Below are 5,738 nucleotides of genomic sequence, written 5' to 3'. Positions count from 1 at the left end.
TCCCACTCCCACCTGGAGACGCTGCTCTTTTGTCAGGACGATCGCCGAGGAACATGCGTGACGTCACTTCTTGGCGCAGTAAAACAGAATTAAATATTACTTCACTTATTTCCGTTTACAACTAGTTCCCGTATCTTCGGCGGCTGCTGGTGGCTTAGCAAGTCGACAAAGAATCTGATGAACCCAGTCGCTGTCTCAGTTCGCTGCATCAGCCCTATGCCCAGTCTTCTAAGAAGCGAGTTGCCTCCCGTGGTGTGGAAGTTTTGTGTGGAGATGGCGTTGGCCACAGAGCGTGTGTGTTATATCTCACACGTCGTCACGGGAGTACTCTGTTCCTCCCAGTTCACCGTCCATCTTGTCCCATTAGATCAGGGGCGGGCAGGAATTCTGCACGTGTGCGGTGCGCATGCACGTGTGCAGTAAACAGGTGTTCTGCGCGCACACAGGGGCAAGCTGGCCACCCGCTTACCTCCCCTCCCCACCATACCGTCTCAACGCTTCTTCCTTTGTAATGCATCTTGTTTCCTGGCCTGCTTTATTGAATGAAGGAATAAGGTTAGTAGGAGTGCTTGAAAGTAATCGTGGTTTGAAAGAGTACCTATTTCCTACGATACGTTTTATTTAATTATCACAGGTGGAGTTTACAATACGTTTAATGTCTGCAACAAAATTTCTACATACAGACAAACGCAAACAGTTACGTAAATTTTCATTACTGATGTTTGCTCTTAACCGAGACTTTCATAACAGAAAAAAATCTCTCACAAACGTATGTCGAGCGAAACATTGACATTATCTTCAGGGCTTCACGATGGAGACGAGGAAACTCTTGCTGTGGAAAGTCGTGATAAAAATCTATTACACGTCTTGCCAAAAGGAACTTGTCTCTCAGACGAGAATTACGCTGTAGATCTATTAATTCCATTTGCAAACTGGGATGAATATCATCTACAGAAACAGCAGAAGTAAGATATATCGCCAAATCGCTTGAGAAATTCCTCTTTTATTGCACCAAGAACGGCAACATACTGAAATTTATTATAATGGCGTTCAATAATAAACTTCCACTGACCTGCCAGAATACTGTCACATATTATACATTTCCAATTTTCACGTTTTTGCACAGAGAAAAAAATGATTCTCCCATTCCTTTTTAAAAGATAGCAAATCTCCGATTCTCCGTTTCCTTGATTCACTCTGCATTTTCCGGTTATTGAAATACAACGTTCACTACGTAGTGGTCGCTTCGCTTCAACGTCCGCATCTTAGCCTGGTACTACACTACCGCAACCTGCTGGCTGTCGCCACTGCCCCTGCCGACGATTGCACGCGAGCAGCACACGTGCAGCGCTGTGTGCTCATGAGCCGCGTGCAACGTTTGCCCGCCCCTGCATTAGATGGACTGTGATGTGAGATGCCATGAGGTCAACTCGAATGGTGAGCCTTGCCCGCAAGTTCAGCCGGTCGTTTGACCCAAGTGATGCTGGAGTTTGTGTCCCAGGGTGGAACGGTGTATGTTGGCCCCTGGACTACCCACCATTGGCGGCTGGTACTAGAGGCTGTCTTCTGTCATTCGTGTCTACGGATCAGTGGCCGTCCCTTAAGGAGGCAAGTACTGGAGAAATCTCATACACAGGACGTTACAACACAATAATCATAGAATCGTGTGCGAACGACATGAACGCCATCAGTCCAACTGATCGACTGTCAGCGGTCTTCCATTCTGTTACAATTGCTTAACCAGGTCGTTTCTGGGTCTTAACTGCTTGTCAAAGCCCTGATATGCGTTGTTGCATCCTCCTCGGCGTTTCTTACATGTTGAGGAACAGGGAAAAGTAGGTCAGTACTCGTCTTACAGTTTTCCAATGAGCTCGCTCGTACTCAAGCAAGGAAGTGGCTGTGTCGTATTGACACTATCAAGTGCTTGAGCAACGCCGTTCTGTTCGGGCCTTATTCTCCTGTTCACATACTTTTTTTACGCGTAACAGTTCCAATGAATGAAATGAAATAAAACGTTGTTATACAATTGAATGTAGGGTTCAGCTGGTGAAAGAGACACTATTTCTAATGATATAGTTTTAAGACAAGTAGAAAAAAACTGAATGTTGTTCCTGAAAAGGAATAGAAAACGTAGTATAACGGATACAGTGTATGAAACTGACCTGGTGTAGCTGTTTACCTGAGTTTAAGTACTAATATCAATAGACTCTGACAAATGAGCTTTTATTTGAAATCTGTATCGAGAAAGGGGAAGTACTAAATTGGTTCATCAGACGCTTGACGACATTAGAAGCACAATCACTCACACACATATGGGACTTAGGAGGGTATTCGCATTGGGAGATGTCTCCAACTCTAGTTGCAGAAATCTTTTAACCAATTTCTTTGGAAGGGGAGGGGGTGGGGGGGATGTTGGGATTCATGCTTGCAAACGATGAATAAGCCGTTGATTTTGAAGACAAATGGCTAAATGCGTGGTTGCATTTAATGAAAAGTCTCGTGAGATGTTTTCTTGATCGATTATATCTACATGTGACTGGATTTCACACGTCTCTTCATGTCACACTTCAGTGGTAATTCGGTTGACCGTCGAGCAGCTAGTACCTGACTCTGCATGGAAAGTGTTTCCAACGTCAGTCCTGGATGACTACCGTTCTGCAGAACTCCTGTCAACCGGCCCCCTATATTCATCTCCACGTCGTCCAGAAATCTGAGGCAATTGCTTTACCCATGCTCACACTGTTGGAGCTGGTCTATATATTTTAACACATCGCCTGATATTTAATTTATTCTGTAAGTTATTTCAAACTGACAGCTGTCGTACCATACTATGAAGTAAAAACGTGATACTTGTTCTAAAACATGAGCACTTAAGACTATTTTAGAAGGTATGGCGTCCTTCAGTCTGTATACACGTTCTTAGTCTTTGTGTGAGAAATATAGCAAATATAGTGAAAGACGTCTAAAAAATAAGATTGACAGAAAGTGCAACAAGACCAAGTAGGAGTCGCTAGAGGACAAATGACTGGTTTTAGAAGCATTTGTAACAAGGGGAGAGACAGATACCGTCTAGAGGAAAATTAAAGAGGTCTTTAGAGGAAAAGAGAATAAGCTGTATGAATATCAAGAGTACAAATGGCAATCAATAACAAAACGAAGGGAAGGCTGCAAGGTGGCAGGAATATAAAGGATGGTTGTCCCTGTCTGCAAAATTCGTCAGTGCTCTAGCAATCTCCTCTTCGTAGGTAAATGCACTAAAATAAAGAGACCTCTGTACCTTCTTAAGCAGTGTTCTTTTTTATCTTCATATTTGCCAGTCTTCTACGCAGTCGCTAGCAGCATTATGCGTGCACTAAACACCAATAAATAATACTGTTGATCTCTGAACCGCAATCCTGTAATTCAGTAAAACGTGCTGGGCATAGAAGGAATTTGCAAAGGGTAAAGATTTCCATTGGGATTTGAAAAACAAATTTTTTTCTACAAACAGGCTTGATCTGCATTGGAAGCATGTTGAAAGTTAATGTAGCTAACCTCCACTCTGAACATGACTGAATAAAACGTTTATTTCTCTGTTTTTCATTTGTGGTATGAATGCTGTTTTCTTTTTCTAAACGTGGTTCATGTGTCAACACTCAAATTTCAGTGCAAAAATCGCAGCTTCTTTAATACAGTTCTATATATACTTTGCGGAAGAACACCACATGCGAGTAGGTGTAAACACAATCAACACAGTGTTTGCAATGAGTATGAATGAACCATAGGAAATAGAAAGTAAGGAATGAGATTTTTACTCTGCAGCGGAGTGTGCACTGATGTGAAACTTCCTAGTAGATTAAAACTGTGTGCTCGACCGAGACTCGAAATCGGGATCTTTGCCTTTCGCGGGCAAGTGCACTACGACTTTTTCTTACCATTAAACGTATTTTTCTATAGTTACAGAACAAGTATTCCTGTGTATAAAATATACATCAACAAACTGCATAAAACCCTGTACGCAAACAGTATAAACATTCAAGCACCTCTTTGCTACTCATTTTAGTCAACAACAACAAACAAGAAAAGATTACAGCAGAGTAAATCATTAGATTACTGTTGTGAGTCAAGTCGTCTTACTCGCACACGTTGTTTGTAATGACACTCTTTAAAATAGGATTTCAGAGACCTAGGCAAGTTTAACTGATTTAATCCATCATACGTAGCCCTGCTGCATACACCAGCTCGACACAAGTGTCGCAGGGGAATTGTGAAATTTCTGTGCACTGGTTTGTAAGCATCGGTAAAAAAAACATGCATCACGATCGATTCTTATAATGCTCAATGAGACCACAAACTGTTGGGGAAGCAAATACACCCCGATCATGTGAATCAAAACTAAAGCGGTGGTTCCACTGTTCAATGCGTGCGTGCAGAGATCGCCCGTATTTTCTAAAACTAACTGAAAACAGATATTCATCTTGTTCAGAATCTCTAAGAAGAAATGTACCCTCAGGTTTGCCCTCCAACAATCGCTCTGCCGCATAACGATCCATTTTACCCCAATAAAATGAAGAAGAAGTAATCTGCAGCAGGTCAGGCACCAGACAATGAATATAATCCACTTGGGTGTGAACAGTCCTTGGTATTCCTGACGACAGACTCATGTCTATTTGTGGACACGTTGAGAACGCTGATGGATGGAAATTCAGATGTGATTGGAAAAATGCCGTGAATTCATCACGCGCGATCTGGATATGAGCAGATGGGAGAAATCCAGGTGGTGGCTCAACACATTCTGCAATTTCTCTCGCCCGCTCTATTCTCACCCTTTCACCACAATCTTCACTTGGATAATCTTCAGGATTAAATCTGGACATGTCAGTGAGATGTTCTGCAGATACCACTGCTCGTAATGTATTGTCGCCCGATGGCAGGTTTACACTGGAATTTGTCTTACTATTCTCTTGTAATCCAGTCTCTCCAGCACCTGTTTTGAAAATAACACCTGCCCCTAGGTGGCGATCTTCTGTCCTACGATAGTCTGTGCGTATGCAAGAGTCACAACTGATATTGGGCTCTGTAATATCTGTATCTGCAGACACTGCTCCACGGTTTCCACCACCTTTCAGGCGAGCACAATTAAATTTCAGAACCCGATGATTTCGTGTCTTCTTGCCGCACCCGCCCAATTCCATTGATGATCTTCCCAGTTTGGTTCTTGACCTTTCACCATTTACGTAAGAGTCTGTCCATTGTAGCTAACACTTAATATTTCCAGATTCTGTTCTTCAGCTGCACTGGATGTGCCTTCATCAACACAATTAAAGTCACTTTTTGCAATACATAAATATTTAGCAAGGTAAGAACACACATCATTTTCCACCACATTTACACTTGCTTCCTCTATTCTAAATCCCTCAATATCTGTATTATAAATGCTCTCAAAATGTTAATCAACCTGCTCTACAACCTGAACTGCACTATTTTCAGGACAGCTGAGTACCTCTGTCTTATTATCTGTAACTGCTTCCACTTGGACTGCCAGACACTGAGTCTTCACTGGTAACATGAAAACTGCCTGACGTCGCTACTCAAGTTTCTTCGTCTTCCATAACGCCAAAGTAACATCTTAGGTCACTAAGCCGCTGACCCATCACTTATGATGATTACCGAAATGCAACTTCTGGCTACGAAATTTTGTCATCATCTTGAAGCATGTGGCACAATGGGCATGCCGTGACAAGAACATTTGCCTCGCA

General features: G+C 42.5%; 1 pseudogene; it reads right to left on the bottom strand.

Moving 5' to 3' along the window:
* Nucleotides 1–4,038: 4,038 nt before the first annotated feature.
* Nucleotides 4,039–5,174, bottom strand: LOC126188454 (suppressor of cytokine signaling 5-like; annotated as a pseudogene).
* Nucleotides 5,175–5,738: the final 564 nt, after the last annotated feature.

The sequence above is a fragment of the Schistocerca cancellata genome, chromosome 5 (assembly GCF_023864275.1).
Source record: "Schistocerca cancellata isolate TAMUIC-IGC-003103 chromosome 5, iqSchCanc2.1, whole genome shotgun sequence".
NCBI lineage: Eukaryota > Metazoa > Arthropoda > Insecta > Orthoptera > Acrididae > Schistocerca > Schistocerca cancellata.
This window is presented reverse-complemented; position numbering and strand designations above follow the sequence as displayed.